The sequence below is a fragment of the Lonchura striata genome, chromosome 4, assembly GCF_046129695.1.
Source record: "Lonchura striata isolate bLonStr1 chromosome 4, bLonStr1.mat, whole genome shotgun sequence".
NCBI lineage: Eukaryota > Metazoa > Chordata > Aves > Passeriformes > Estrildidae > Lonchura > Lonchura striata.
The window spans coordinates 30,986,980-31,004,072 of record NC_134606.1 but is presented as its reverse complement, the minus strand read 5'-3'; the positions used below and the strand labels follow the sequence as shown (position 1 = coordinate 31,004,072).

At 35.0% G+C, this 17,093-nt stretch overlaps 1 protein-coding gene and 1 long non-coding RNA gene across 2 annotated transcripts in view; one reads left to right on the top strand and one right to left on the bottom strand.

Moving 5' to 3' along the window:
* MTNR1A (melatonin receptor 1A) overlaps positions 1–17,093 on the bottom strand; it is a 50,109-nt gene that overhangs the window by 16,980 nt on the left and 16,036 nt on the right. The window lies entirely within an intron of this gene.
* LOC110474933 (uncharacterized) lies at positions 2,900–9,194 on the top strand. Its single transcript, XR_002466192.3, has 3 exons — positions 2,900–3,000; positions 6,702–6,795; positions 7,315–9,194. It is a non-coding gene; the product is annotated as an uncharacterized LOC110474933 (long non-coding RNA).

The window sequence follows — 17,093 nt, the reverse complement described above, 5'->3', positions numbered from 1 at the left end:
ACCTATTTATTTGTAAAGTTAACTATTCTGAAGACTGAATTAATTTCTTTGCACTCATGTATGTTTAAGAATGAATAAAAGTACCCCAGTAGATTCATTCATATAAGGTTCTGAAAAATCCTTTGAAGTAAATTCAAGGGTAAAAAACCAGATATCTCAATGCTTTGGTTTTCATGACAAAGATTAAAGAAAATAATGCTTTTTACAGAAAGCATAAATATTTCACTATCTGGACTGAACTTTGTGTATAGAAAAAAATTGAAATTCTGTATATAAAACTCTTGTACAAAATACCAGAGAAATTAATTATGGAGACATGTCCCTCAGTCTGCAAGATATTTCAGAGAAAAAATCATTAATTAAGTTCTTAAGCGTCTTTTAGGCTGATGGGTGATGCTTTGCCTTGCTATAAGATCAGTGTTTGTTGTAGAGCCTTAACTTCATTTTCTGAGCAAAGGAATTATTTTTTAAAAATCTCATGGTTATGAGGCTGATCAAGAGTTTAATTTAAAAAACCCTAGCACCTAGTACAAACCACTTTGTGTGCTATAGATTTTGCTAAAAGGTCAGAAAAGCAAAATTTCTATTTTCAAAAGAATGGCTGCCTTCATTAGGACAGGGCTGTAACTAATTCTGGGTTTCCAGTAATCTTAAGAGAACTGCAGTGTGGTCATGTCCAGCCTGACCTGAGCCAGCAGAAGATATTGAAGATATGTCACTTCTATAGACAGTAAATTGATGGATCACTTCCAAAATTATACTGGCTATTATTGTTATTATTCTGCTTCCTTCTCTGTTCTTTGATTTTTTTCTCCCATTCCTCTACCCCCAGTTTGAGGCACAAATAGTGGAAGACATGATAGCTCAAAATTACAAGCTCTGATTTTAGCTCATGGATGCTCCAAAAACAAAAAGAATGAGGCATTTGAAGATAATTTAATCACATTAGGATGAATCCTTTTGCTTTTTGTTTCTCATAAGGGTATATTGATGTTGGATGGCATATGGGGAAAGACAGCCTCTGAAGAAAAATGTTTCATATTCCTTAGTCTAATAGATACATGAAAGGATATCACAGTGTCCATCACTAAGTGATGGACAGCTTTTTGTCCTGAAGTTTTTTATGCCATGAAGTTAATAAAAAATTGATGCCTTTTCCAGTGGCAAATGTAAATTAAAGTGAATTTGAATGTGTTTCTTATCTAGCTAAAGGAAATCTTCAGAAATTATAATAAAAATACCCTATCCTGGTGATCTTGACATTATAAACACATGACAATGTGTTATGGAGGTCGTACTAGAATTTCTATTAAAAACTATCAGAACCATTAAATATTTGAAAGAATGAAAAAAGATGCTTAGATACTTTACTAAAACTTTACCATTAAACCTACTTTCAATCTTTCAGGTAATTTCTTATTCTAACTGGCGAATACTTTTTTGTGTCTTAAATGTTGGTGCAGTCACTGATGTTAACATATCTATCAAGTCTGACATTTTCTCCTGCAAAGTTTAATGTTCTGGGAATAGAATTGCCTTATTTACTATTAGTTGTGTTGTGTTTAAGAGCGAATGCAAGTTATACATTAGATTTAGCAGCCTGAATGAATCTTCCAGTTATAGCCCTGTATTCCTTTGGCAAAGGCCAGCTATAAAAGAACATAACAAATGACAGGGACAGTGTTTGTGCTAATGTGCGTTCATCTTACCATCTCTAAAAAGGGTTCCGTGTTTGAGAGAATTTGTAATTGCAATGATCATTGTAGGAAAAACACTGCTGCTGGGTCTGTGCTCACCTTCTGGAAGACAAAGGGCGATAACTGCTATGTGCCATTTCTTGGTGTTTTCTTGTGATTGTATTGGAGGAAAACTTTCAGGTCCAAGTATGTTTGCTTAAGTTAATGAACATAATCACAGCAAATTTGAGGAAACTGCACATGGCTGCAGGCACTGAGAATAAATCCATTTAGTGGTTTCTCGGTTTCAAAGTCTTATACATTTGACAATGTGTCCTTATCAAGTCTAAAATCAATCATTACTATTCTGTGGGATTTTAAATAACCCCAATTTTATTATATTGAAATCTATCCAATAATTTCAGCATAATGCCTTGGTAAAAATAGAAACTCTTACTAAAAATGATGATCATATGCTTAACAACATTAGTTTTTAACTTTTATTTAATAAAAAAAGCAGTTTTAACATCACATAGCAGGAGCATTTGGAGATCTATGCATGTTGCATTTTCAGAAAGCTGGCAGAATATAAATAATCCACTGGTTCTATGGTCTGTTTCTCATCTGTACTGCTCTTTGTATGTGAAGACAGGGTGAGAATGTTCTTTAAATCATCTCATCCATCATGACACAAGATACCCACATTTCTGGCTTTCAGATCATTTGAACAATACGCACAAACAAAAAAAGGAATAAAAAATGTAGCATGTGTAATTCTCAATTCATAATGACATGTGCTATCTACTGTGATAAGTATAACTTCAGAAGATACAATGTTTACCACAGCAACAAGTTTCTATTTCAGAACCTGAACAGATATACATTTTATGAGACATTAAGCTTTTAGATGTCTACTTATTCCTCGTATTTACAAATCCCATGCTATTGGAGGACATAGCAGTTCTGTATATCATATATGAAACTTCTGGACAGTTGTTTGAGCTACAGATCTGTGAAAAAAAATTAGTTATTTCCCATACATATTAAAAATACTATAGTATTTCAGGGGATATTGTAATTCTCACCAGCTGGAATTCTGTTTGTTAGCAACATTTTATTTTGGTTCAGATATTACTCTGTAAATTTGAATTAAAATAATTATAATTCAGGTAAAGTATTTTTTTTTGCTATTGTTGTTAATTGTCAGTATTTTTCTTGGTAGATGACTCTGAACTTCAACAGAGCTAAACACTGAAAATAACAGACAGCTCTCCTAGTCAGATAAATCAGAATCACTGCAAGAAGATCTGCATAGAAGGAAAAGGTAAGTTCTTCAGAGTCCTGAAAGCATGTCTGTGTGCCAATATGCCCAAATATTTGATAGAGCCAGGGATCAGACTTGGAGGAAATTTACTTAAGCTTCCATTAAGCTAGAAAAAGTATACAGATAAAAGCTTTGGCTCAGGTCCAGATCATATCTGTATGCAAAAGATGGCTCTGGAATCAGTCACATCTAAGGCGAGTAACTGCTCAAGATCCCCAGTTACTTCTAGTTTTTTCTAAGACAAAATTATGAAATCAATCTGAATTTTCATATTAGACACCATAATTCTGCCTACTGACTTTTTGAAAGCTATGATCATACTACTTGTGTAAAACTCCACAGAGTCAGCCAAAGCCATCACTAGGAATATGCTTGTTTAATTAAAGGATGCCATTAATCCAGTGAATAATGTTGGCATAGAGAAGATTTCTGTTGCTTCACAAAGTTAAAATTTACATTTGAAATATGTTTTTAAAGTATTTTAGATAGCATTCAAGTGTGGATTAAAACATATCGAGAGAACCATATCCTAGGTACTTTTTTCATGCAATAAACTACACATAGTATTTACATGCCTGTCAAGCTCCACTTATTTCAAATTATATTAAATGCCAGCCTGCTCTCAAAATTAAATACCCAAAGAAAAGTCAAGTATAAAGTTCCAATGACATCTTTAAAATATTTTTTTGGAAAAACAGATGGGTAGCCAAGAATCTTTTCTGAGCCAATAATCTGTAAATTTAGCATTTCATATGTGCGTCCATGAATTAGCCCACAAAAATATCTTAGTAAAGTAGTAAGTTAGTGACTTAAATGCAGTGCAGCTCTCTCCTAATTCTTGCATCTATGATCTAAATGCAGCCATCTTCAAAAGTTAACCAGCGTTGGATTGATGATTACAATGGTTGCTTCACTTTTATTCATTTGAGGTCTGGTGGATGATAAAGTTAACATGAGTGAAGAGTTTGCTGCTGCAGCAGAGAAAGGATGCTGAGTAGCACCAATGGGGGCATCCCCAGCAGGCAGAGAGAAATCATTGTGCCACTCTGCTCAGTGCTTATCATGCCACACCTGGAATGCTCTGTTCAATTTTGCTCATCCCCCTATACAAAAAAAGAAGCGTATGGGCTGAAGAGAGTCCACAGAAGAGCTACAAAGATGATCAAATAACTGTAAGGCTGTAAGTAAAGCCTGAGAGGACTGGGTTTGTTCAGCCTTCAGAGAAGAAGCCTTGGGAAGACCTTATCACCATGTTCCTGTATTTAAAGGCTAAAATAAGTCCCTTTATACAAGGAGTCACATGGAAAATATGAGAGGTGATGGGTGCAAGTTACTCCTGGGAAGACTCCAATTGGACAAAAGAATTTTCACAATGAGAACAATCTGGCCTAGAACAATCTCTCCAGGAAAGTCTGGGATTCCCCTGCATTGGACTTTTTTAAGATTCAGCTGCACATGGTGCTGAGATATCTTGCCTAGACTATGGTTTTACTATGTTCTTGCCAATAAAGATGAAACCCCCTTGAAGTCCATTCCAACCTAGTGTCCTATGATTCTGTGAAAATATCTCAGTTAGGAGAGATGATTTGGGAATATGCAGAAGTAAGTAACTGGAAATGTTTGAATTTTTTGCAAGACAAATGATTACTGGATAAGTAATTACTGATCAAGTCAGCTGATTGAGTCAGCTAACCAGTTTTCCCTTTCAAAACAAAAAATTAAGTACAAAATGCTTAAAAAATTACTAGGGAGAACTCTTATGTAATATTCCAAAACTGACCGAAGTGCACAAGCTAGCAACCCAGTGCATGGCAGTAGTGAATCTTTACTGTCATTTTTTAAACTAGGATATTATGAAAGCTGTCTGTAATATTTGACAGTGGTCTATTCTAAGGAGTAAGCAAGCATGTTTCCTGCACTGTGAGTTGCAGTGGAAAGATGGCTGTACATATATAAAAGAAGTACTTTTCAATCTACTTGCTAGTCAAGACACAGAGATGACTTTGATTCTTACTACTCTGTGGGGAACTGGCTGGAACAGAGTCTGCAGTCAATTCAGCTGCATCAACAGCACAGACCCCAGAGAGGACCATCCTCCTGTGCTAGGAATATGCATAATGTAGACTTTCATTTTGTTCATACAGAACTGGTTGTGTAGGCTGGTTACACAGCCAACACACACCATTTGAAGAGTGGGTTTAGTAATGATTTGACAGTAGAGACAACAGGGATAAGAAGCTGCAGCAGATTCAATCATAGCCCTTTTTAATAACTTTAGTTCAGGTTTTCAAAGCCGCATTTAATGTTTAGACTCACATTTGGTACCAATTTAAACTGGAATTGGCCATCTAGCAGCTTGAGGTGGCTTTACAAATATTACCCACCAATTACTATTTTACTCTATCAGCAGCTGGTGCTAAAATGTCCCAGTTGTTATACTAGGCACTAACCTGGGGTTGTTGGGTTAGAAGTAAAATGACAGTACAAGAGAGCATAGAGGAAAAGCATTTTTCCATCTACATGAAGAAAGCAAAATTGAATGGAGGTAGCTGTGATAAAGGCCCCTAAGAGTATCAGAGAAGTTTAAGTTTATATCAAGTTAATTTATGACAGAAGTCTGACTCTGTTACAAAATTGATTTTTTTTAGGTGCATTGTCTTGATAATTCATAGTATAGACAAAGTTGTTGACAAATAATGTTAGAATGCAATGTGATAGAATAGCAGACATATCTACTAGTTAACATAATTAGAAATCTCAGTGACAACTCTCATTCATTAGGGATATATTTTCCTCTTGTTGAACATACATCAGCCACATTGATATTAGCAGGGGTGATTTAAGCTTCCTTAAAACTGAAGATGACATTTAATAACTGTATCATCAATGGATATGTGTTCAGGTAATTCAGCTACTCATTTTTGGAAATCATTGTCTGGAAATTATTTTAGCTTTGCTAAGCAGTCATATTTGCTATAAACTGTGATAGAAAACTGTCCAAAACATATGAAGTGCTCCCTTTTATATATCATTCCATTATAAATACATTACTTTTACGTATGCATTGCTTTGGTTTATCTAATTAATTACACATTTTGATTAAAAATAAAGCTCTTAATTTGAGAGAGGCACAAAAATTTGAAGAATTGCTAAGACAATTTTCAGAAAAATCTCTATAAATTTACATTTGTAGAGGAAAAAAATAAAAGTATTAAATCTTCCTGGTTAATCAATTTATCTGTATGGAATCCTGTCGAAATTCTGTATTTAACTGTCTCTCTATAAAATTGACTACTTCCAGATGACCAAACCGACCAATGTGGTTTTAAAGATAATTTCCTTCATGTTCAGATATATTTACACTTTAGAATATAACCTCACCAAAAACTTGGGGTCTCCTAACAACCAACAAACCAATCAAATAATTTTGGACTTCTTGTGGTCACCTCTTTCTACCTTTGTGGACCCCAAGTGTACTTGCAGCCTTGTCTTCTCACCTACCAAATGAGTATCAAATAGAAGTTCATATTATTCTTTACTTGTCAATTCATCTTTTGTCACCTAGTAGAACTAGCACAGCATCATTTCTCACTGTACTGTAGCACTCAGACAAGGGGTAACCAATTATATTGAGTAATTCTCCTGGTTGGCACTCCTATTTCTCTTTCCTCACTTTTACTCTGTTCCTTGCATCTATCAAGATGAAAACAGAACAACACACATCTCTGCCCTACCTGGAGTATTCCTACACCTTCTACCAAAACTAACCTGCTAAGAGTCAGCAAAGGAAATAAGGTAAGAGATGTCTTCACAGGATAACCTGGTCTGAGCTGCTAAAATGGACCACAGGGACTTGGATTTCTCAGGGACCACGCACCTCAGGTTCAGGAGCAAGAAGAAATCCTATTTCTTTGGGCTTCTTTGAGACTCTCAGTCACATTTGTCAGCAGTACAAACAGCAGGTTGTATTAAGGAATTGTAACAGAAACACAGAGAAAATAAGCAGGACACAACCCACTGATTCTAAATACTGTCCTAAAATGCTAGATATAAGATATTCCAGCAGCTGGGTTAGAACATTTTTCAGCTTAGTTTGTGGAGCACACTTGCATACTTCTGTTGTTCTGCCTGTGTGACATTTCTGCTTTCTGTGCCTGTCTGGGAGAACACAGCACTGAATTTTCTAAAAATCTGATTATTTCCAGCAAAATGTATTGTGAAATATATTTGGACATGAATATGCAAAGTGTTTGGATTTTGCAAAGCTCTAACTATTCAAATTTTTTATTTTGTTTTTTTTTTGTGGTAAAGCAGAACATAGAGAGTGTGGAGTTCAAAGAAAAAAGAACCTGTCAGACTTGTTTGAAGAATCACAATCACAAACAAAGAAGAATTCTTTGTTCTCACAAAAATTAGGATATATTTCATAGAAAAGAAAAAATGCAGTTTCTGTGAATGAACATGTTCACAAGAACTTATCTGTACGCAGAAATTAAATGAATGAGCTACCGTCACCTGGACAAAATTGTTACAATTCTAATTAAAATACATTGTATTTTAATGGATTTTCATACTCTGTAAGGATTAAGTAATCAGACTCTATCACATCTTGATGCCAGCTTACTATTTAGTAACAAATACTATTATGAACCCCATGTCTGAGTGCTAATTTAGTGAATCAATATGAATACAGTATAATTAGTCATTTCCTGCTACAAATAGAAAATCTATAACAAATGTATTATACTCTGTATTCTTATTCTGAGAAGTGATGCATAAAATGGAATACATTACAGCTTAGTTTGCATCTTAATGGCCTAAAAACATGGAACATTTTTCCCCTCTAGTGTCTGTTAGTGGAAATGACAACAAGTTGAATGCATTTTTTTATTAAAAAGCTGTATTTTTTAACATGAACATGTTAAAGTCTATCCTAATGCATTATTTTGAAAATATTTTCTAATGAAGAATTAATATCAGACCCAATTCATACTGAAATTTTTACTACAGTTTTATTGTTGATGTCAATGAGTTTTTAATTCCTTTTTAAAGTAAGAGAGTGGGGAAAAGATGCATCTTCAGAAATTTCAGATTAGTTAAACTCACATCGTAGTACTGAGTTAAAAGCAACTATAGCAGATGTAGATTGGAACTTGCATTGATAATGTGGATCTTTAACTTTTGGAAAAGGTCTAAAACTTCAGATGTATCAATATAACCTTCACTACAAAGTAAGAGATTCTGGGAATAGCATCTGTTAACTTGCAGACTGAGCCTGGTCTGCCCCATCCAAGCTTGCTTCTAAGCTTTATATATTCAATAGGGTGAAGCCATAAATTGATCCTGGCACTTTCTAGAGCAGCCAAATTCAAGAAATGCAGAAGAGCAATTCAAGGTGGCTGCTATCTGTACCCATCACAGGCAACTCCTCTGGAGCCAACAGAGAGCAGCAGGCACGTGCTCTGGGGATTGAGAGCAAATGTTTTGCATGTGGCCTTTTCCTCTGTGGGGGTGCTTTGGGGAACAGACAGGACCATTAATTGCTAATTCCAGTGTCAGTGCCGTGACCAGATTTTCTCACAGGCCTGAGAGTGGTAAATATTATGCAATCAGACTAAACAATGGAATGTTTCTAATTTTCTGCACTGAATGCATGTTCCTACAGCATCTACAATCTATTTTACAATGATATTAAGATAAAAGCCTTTGTGGGTACATGTGACTTATCTAGATTTTGCTAGTTTTTCTCAGCTCTCATTAGAGGAGTCTACATTTGGAAGTCTATCTATTTTCTCCAGGCATTATTTTAGTGAAAGTTATCCCTTTAGACAAAATTTAACTCAGATAACTAAATTTCCATAATAACTTTTAAAAATTGGTTAGAAATGGCAGATTTGAACATTGTTTCCCTTGGAGTTTGGATTTTTGGAGTTGGGTTTGGGGATTCTTTTCCTTTGTTTATTTCTGTGTTGGTTTATTATTTTTTCCCTAAAGGTTTGCTAAGTGTGAAGGAGAGCAAGCTAACTCCTGCACACCCAGATTCCACAGGCAAACAAATAAGCATGACAGTTTCAATTGTTTTATTTTCCAATCAAGGTTTTTTTGGAAAAAAGAGGTAAAGAGAAGCAAGAAATTGTGTCTTTCTTTTCTTAGTCCCTCTGCACCAACTTGCATAAACATATGCATAAACATTGTTTTGGCTTCTTGTGTCTCCATAATGATGTTCCATACTGCTGTATATTTGAGAAAAATTAAACTTCATACCTTTCAATGAAACCACTTGTTGTTCCTTCTGTGTTATAATTAATAGGCCTCTCTCTTCCTCTCAGTGATTCAGATACACTATGTTTTATGTATGTTTTTAAGAATGAGTAGTTATCCCAGTAACCAAATTGAAACCCAGAGTTACTAGGGGAATGGAGCAAATAACAACCAGATGTTATTAATGAGAAAATGACTGCTCTCAGAATATTCATAATAGTTCTCCTTATTATCAACCTCTTGCATGGCACTCTTATGAAGATTTGAGACTTTGTGAAAAAACTTGATGGGGAATTCTGTCTCAGCTGACCAGCTTTCTTGAGGCATTTCCATTTATTCTATAGATGTCTCTGATACTCTGCTCCTAACTGAGGTACTCTAATTGCTACTTTACAGCAAATTTGGTTGGTACTTTAATCTGTAGAAATGTTGGTGTCTAGCTCTTTGACAAAATATATTATACCTCCTGTTCAGGAAATTGCCTAAGAATTTTTGGCCTAGAAAATATTCATGGAGGAGAAAGAACTCTTCCAATATGACAGTTTTATTTTGACACTCCTATGAAGGCAAAAAGAAAAGATTACAAAATTTTATAGGAATTTTATTTATAAACTTAAATACAATACTGAAGATGATTATTGTTTAAAGTATTTGGCACTCCAATAGAAGAATGAAATCAAGTAGCTCATTTCATTTAAAGAAGATGCTGGTCACCTTCATGGGAACATTCTTACAAAAGTATGTCATGCTTAACAAAAAATAATAAATTGCAGTCCAAAAGAAGAAAGTTTCAATGTCCTGTAACAATCTCAGAAAGATATGCCTTAGGTACCTCAAGTAATAATGGAACTTCCAAATTGAAAGATACCAAAGCTTATTATTTTTAGTGTACTTAACTGAAGATAAATTCCCTACAGGGAATAAAGAGTTCTAAACAGCTTGATGCAATAATATTGCATGATTTTTATTGTAGTATCTACCCACTTCCAGAATCATTGCTAACAAAACTTTATTTTCAAAATCTCAAGAAAAAAATTTTACCAAGTGTGGGTGAGCTGTAAAAATCTGACGTTTGTTGAACATAAATAGTGCCAAGGAAGGATAAGTCAAATATTTTGCCTAAAATGGCTCTTTAACAAAATTCCTCAGAGTTTTCTGTAGATGAATTAACAAAGAGTTGGTTGCAGAGGGAGTTCTCTGTAGATGGCATGCTAATGAATTCTGACAGGCTGAATGGTGCAAAGATAATGGGCTGAGCTGTCCACTGACTGTAAAGCAGAAGATGATTAAGGTTAAGACTTCAGGAAAATACCCCCCAAAAAATTGATCAAAAGGAACAATTTGACTTAGGGGTTGAACTGCAGGGGTCCAGTTTCTCTGCTAATGATTGATGTGTTAGTCAAATTCAAGCATCTGAAGTTTTACAGCAGTATCATGACTTGCTGCATAATTCATGATTGTTCTAATATTGCCATTCACTCTTCTTTTCCAAATATGAAGGGTCAACCAACATTTACTTCATCATCTTAATACTGCCTTTGAAATAAATTCAGATTCAATTAGATATAGAGAGTTATTATTTCATAATTTGATGGAAAACTTTTTCAAAAGAGAATACCTGAAATTAGATTTCAGAAGATGAAAAAAGATTAAATAATATTAGAAATATCTACTGAGGAATTGCTACAGAGTTTTTCTTCCAGAAGAATTGTCATTAAAATCATGCCTGATAAAATGAGGACTTTATATAAGAAAGGTGGCAAGACATGTGAAAAGATTGGGAGACTTTTTTTCAAGCCTATAATCAGTAAAAAAATATGTAGTACTTGTTAGGCAGAAAATAAAGTTTTGCTTCTAGAGATATTAATTTATCTTATGCACAAAACAGATTAAATATCTCAGAAATTGCAACAGAATTGCACCATTTACCCTTTCTATCCTCAGCAGAATGAAAAGCAATAAAAAATATATTTTTCCCTTTTTTATGTAAATTGTTCAGATGCACACTGAATTGTTCTAGACAGTGATGTGTGTCATCCAAGGTTGGGTCCTCTTATCATTACTCAAATATCATCAGACCGAGGTGCTTTTCTTGGACATGTTTACAAAGAATAAATAAATTCTACAAGACCAAACCAGGAAAAAGGAAACAGAATCTGAAAGTGAATTTGGCAACATATCAAACTTACCAAGCTTTCATAATTAGGCTCTGAGTATTCTGAAAGAGTAATGGATCATTAACATCAGTAGGGGGCTTTCAGGGAAAAAGAAAAATCCCAAACAAAACTTCAGCAAAGAGATAAATATTATTTTCAACACACAAGTATGGAAACTTCATTGTTAAACCATACCTTGCTGCTTTCAAGCTACAGAAAAAAGCCTTATTTTTTAGTTAAAAAAATATTAAAAGTATTTTTCTCTTTTTCACAAAGTTATAATCTATCGTGAAGCAAAAAATCCTAATATAATTTAAAATTAAAGATTTTGCCTTCAAAAACTTTAAACATTTCAACATATGCAGCCATTTTTTGCCATAAACCTAAATAAGACGATTCACAGGACCCAAAGTAGATTTCTAACTGGTCAAAATCTTTTGAAAGTTTTCTTCATAAAGTCTTGGGTGAAGGATAAAGGTCAACTGAATATTTCTCATATTATTGGAATAATGATTATGTATTTTTAGTCTCCATAGGCTTCACAGACATGTGACAAAGACAGGCTTCTCACAAATTGATGGTGATACTTTTGAGTTTTCATCATCAATTCCACATGTCATTAGAAGCAGGAAGAGAAACAACTCTGAAGAGAATGAGAAAGTAGTTCCTGTACACATAGATATTAAGTAATTTTTTATTCCATAACCTTACAGAATAGAATTAAGCAGAAAGATTCTGAAATCCATTAATGAATTGGCTGAGGAGATCCTTTTTCAGGGTCATATGAGTAGAGCTGATCCTGTGTCAGGTAGGACACCTTGACATTTTACTACAGCTGTTTTCTCTTATCCCTATAGAATTTGACATACCCACTATTTTGGGAGCTATTAATGCTGCTTTCTAAATTCCCCAAAGACTAAACAGTTGAAGAGACACAGAGTGGAACAAATAAAAATTTCCAGCTAGAAAGAAAAGTGTAATTATATATACATATATATATATATATATATATATATATATTGTAAGTACCCAAACATTTTATATTTTAAGGTCATGTTTATACTTTGCATTCAGTATTCAAATGCCATTTTAATGTCATTGATCATTTTTTAGTCACTACTATTTGCCAGGCAGAAATCAGACAGCAATCACTGTGGCTATATAATTTCTAAACTGTTGAAAATATTGCTGTGAGACGTTTTTCCATCCTGGATAACTACAATGCAGATGGAGTCTAAAGAGACTTTCTGCTTCATGCAGTTGTTAATGATATTATTCACAAAGCATATACACCAGGCAGATTTGGCTTGGCAGTCTCTGAGGTAGCAACCTCATCTCATTTCTAAAGAGAAATTATGTTCCCTTATGACAGTCACGCTCTTCAAAATTTTGGGAGTTAAAAAAAACCTGCAAAAAGTGCCATTTAAAGTTTGTGATTAGGGGAAGGAATCACTAACACAAAACAGTCAGCATTTTCTTGCTGGAAATGGTCAAATTTGTCATTTTCAAACCATCCATTTACCTTCAGAAACCAGAAAAACCCTGGCTGCTTCATAACATTCATAAGAGCTTTCATTTGAAATATATTGAAAGATGGGGTAAAATGTAGAACCACCTGGGAATTCATATACATGCTAGAAAATTTAGCTGAAATTTCTTTCTGAATTTTAGACTGCAATTGATGTGCACAGCTTTGGCCTAACGGTACGTAAAAAACATCACAAACTTTATTTTGATGAAAAGCAGCTGCCTTTATTAATATGACTTTTGTGACAATTCAAGCAGCTAAGGATAAGCCAAAGGGGAATGCAGTGTGCTGGAATAAATTTTGATTTTAGATAAATCCATGTATTTGAGCGACTGGAGCATGGGTACAGGAGGTATGTAGACCCAGTGACATAAGAAATCTTTCAGTTACTATTGCTAGGAAACATGTCTTAGGAACTTCATTTTGAAGACTTTGTTTACCGCAAGAAGAGTTGAGTCATTTCAGCAGAAAGTGCCTTGAGTATCTGGATAGAAAACAAAATATTTTTGCCTCTTCTTCTCAAGTATAACTGGCACTGAAAATATTTTGCTCCCTGTATGTTTAATACATCAATCATGATCTGCTTTTGTGGAGGTGTTGCAATAGGATGAAGACAGAACTATTTGAAGTAACTGAAGTATTCCTGGGACTTGTTACAAATTTAGTGTCAGCACTGTTTGTTTACATTTTAATCTTAAATTCAATTTAGACAAGAAAAAAAAAAAAAGAAAAACAACAACAAAAAAATCTTCATAATGGCTTTCATTTCCAGACACTTCAGTAGTGACATGCATAGCTAAGCACTGCAAAAGCATTTCAACATATGTTAGCTTCAGGGATAAGCACTGTTTGATTGGGGCACTCAATATCCTTAAGATGTTTAGGTGTTTAAATGGAACTGCCCTGAAAAAGAATGCTGTCTGAAAAATAACTAAACCACAACAACCCATCAGAGACCACCTTTTGCCCTCTTCACCTTACAAAAAAAAAAAAGGTCATGTGAAAAAAAGAAAAAAAGAAACTTAATGTGAGTTCTCTGTAAGGTGACTATATTTGAAAGACAGCAGGAACTGAATTTCTAAAAAAGTCCTTACAGCAAACTATAAAGCCTTGCCTACCTATCCAGGTTTTTCTGAAGAGGACAGAATGAACTATTTCCCAGTCAGTAGCTCCCAAAACACAGAAAATCTTTTATCTCAAGGAGAGGAAGAGAAAATTGCTAATACTTACAGATCGCCACAACTCTGTGCTTGCCCCTTACAGTACAGGAGGGACGAACACTGCACACTCTTCGGCTGGCATGTTCTATCACAAGAATCTCCTGTGAGTCCAACGTTCCTGCTGTTTTCTCTACTTCAAAGTCAGGGTGGAGAAGCTTGTACTTGCTTTCCCCCTGTCAGTTCTTCTGAACTGCAGTCTTGGTGTATCAATACCTCTGACTCGGGAAGAATTACTCGGGGGTGTTGTTGACACAAAAAAGCTCAACATGACCCAGTGAGGAGCACTTGCAGCCCAAAAAACCAATTGTGTCCTGGGCTTGTGCATCCAGAGCATCGTGGCCAGTGGGACAGGGAGGGGATTCTGTCCCTCTGCTCTGGTGGGACCCCACCTGGAATAACGCACCCAGCTCTGGGGTCCCCAATGTAAGAACAAGGTGGACCGGCTCCAGCCAAGGAGGGCCACAAAGCAGATCAGAGCACTGGAGCACCTCTCCTAGGCAGGCAGACTGAAAGAGTTGGAGCTGTTCAACCTGGAGAAGAGAAAGGGTCTGATGAGACCTTAGAGCAGCCCTCCAGGACCTAAAGCTGAGGGAACTAACAAGAGTTAAGGATGTGGGTTTTTGATTTAAATCAGATTAAGAAGACAACTGCCAAACTCTGTAGAGGCACAGACACCCTACTTGCACACAAAAAACTGTAGGCAATACCACAGCTATTAAAATCCCCTGATAATCTCAGTTCAAGGTAAAAAATCCACACAGCTGAATTCAAGGGAGCAGATGGCTCTGGATTTTCATACAATAGATGAAATACAACACTGAATTCAAAAGAACAGTTTGACATACTCAGTCCATCTGAAATTAGGTTTGAAGATAAATATATCAGTAAGTGTATTCTCACATACAGAGATGTCGGAAAATGTGCACCCAAAGCTATGCAGATGTTAATTATAAATTAAATTATTATTGTAAGGGGTGTTGTTCTGAGCAATACAAAATATATCACATAATAGGGATATATTTCCCCTTAGTATATGATATACAGAGTACATAAATACCAAACAGTCTTTCAGCCTGCCAAGTCTTGCCCAGCTGTAATACGAGTTGTGGCTCTGACACACATCTGGAATAAATGATTAGCAGAGAATTCTGGAATACTGCTTTGATCAGACTTTAAATAATAAACAATTGCAGAAACTGAGTTCATAATGGCTTAATTGTAATGCTTTTAAGAAGTAAGTCTTTTTTTGGTGCTTTTGCAATGTTTACTACATAGGAGCTCAATCCATGATGAGCAGTATAGATAAAAGCATGAAATTGGTAATATTATTCCTATTGCTTTGTAATTTAATTTCTGTTGCCATAAACATGTGCCGCTTTCATCTTTTTCCTCTGGTTTAAAAAATACTTTTTCAAATTGGTAGATAAAGCTTGTGGAAATGAAAACAAGACTCTTTCCATATTTTTGCTTTCCCCTTAAACTGGTCATGAGAGTTTCAATTTTTTTAATCACTGCACTATGAACAGAGGGACCACTTAAATTCTTTTTAGAAAATTTATGTTTACAGCTGTGCTAACAAATCTTTGAGCCATGCTAGTGGCTTGATTTGTGGTTTACTGTGATCTCAGCTCTGCTACTTATTTTCTTCAGGGACAAGATTCTTCAGGAGTCTTCTCTGATTAACTTAGCTTCTATGAGATAATATTTGGCTGCTAGTGCCAGACTAATGTTTTAATGTAAAAAGCTTGTTAATTCTCTCTGATTATAATACTTCTAAGTCAAAGTCACTCATTAGCCCTTAAAATTAACATCAACATATAAACATCAGTGTCAGCAGAACAGAAACTTATCAGAAAGTTCTGAAGTCTGCAATTTAAGTGGCAAAGACCATAGCTAGAGTAGGAAACAGTATTAGCTTTTCTTGTAGTGATTTTAAAGCTATGCCAAGCCTATATTTTATGACTACTTTATGGCTGTCAGTAGAATTTTCACACATGCATAGTCACCATTGACTGGTATTTCACCTTGTTTACAAGGACATAAACAATTTTATTAGAAGTTTAAAAATTCACAAGATAAAGGAGACCTGTAAAATTTACTGTAAATCTATTCACAGAGATCCTGCAGTCTTCTGAACATGATCATCAGACATGCTGGTCTTGAGAAAACAGACAGAACTGCCTGTAAATTAGCAGCACTGTAGGTTTCCCAGCAAGTACAGAAGTGTTTTTTTGGATAAACACTTTAAAACAATGGTAACTTCTTTGATGGGAGCAATCTAGCAAGGAGAGATCTGCAACTCAAGCTCATCTACTGCTTATAGCAGAGTACAGTATCCTCTGTGAAGTTTCTGATTTCAGCAGTATGGAATGCTATGAAGTGTAGTGGAAGAAATGACACTCCACCTGGTAAAATGAAGATTTTAGGGCCAGCTCAGTGAAGAATACAAGATTTAGGTACTGATGCAAAAAATGACAGAAGATATATTCTGGGATATATTAGACATTACTTAAATTGTAATTTGAGTGCAAATGTCTAAAAGCTCTATTTTCATTGAAGATTAGCAATATGAGGCAGAAAGGTCAATTAAACAGCATGGCTAAAAGGGCTGACATAAAGCTAAAAAAATTCCCATGATCTATGAGACTTGTATCTCACTAGTGAAAAATCTTCATGACATACCAGATCAAAAAGACAAAGGGACATGGGAGTTTTAAATGGTATTATATGAAAATGCTGGAAATTAAGATGCTTTAGAGGGGGTCACAGTATCCAGTACCTGTAATCCAGTAACAAATGTTTAGTTACAGCTGTACTGAAAAGATCATGCTGTAGCTGAACCAAGGATCAGCTGAATCAGTCTCATGAAGTCCCCTAGCCTTGCCATCTAACTGATGCCTCTCAAAATGACACATTTTGGAATAATCA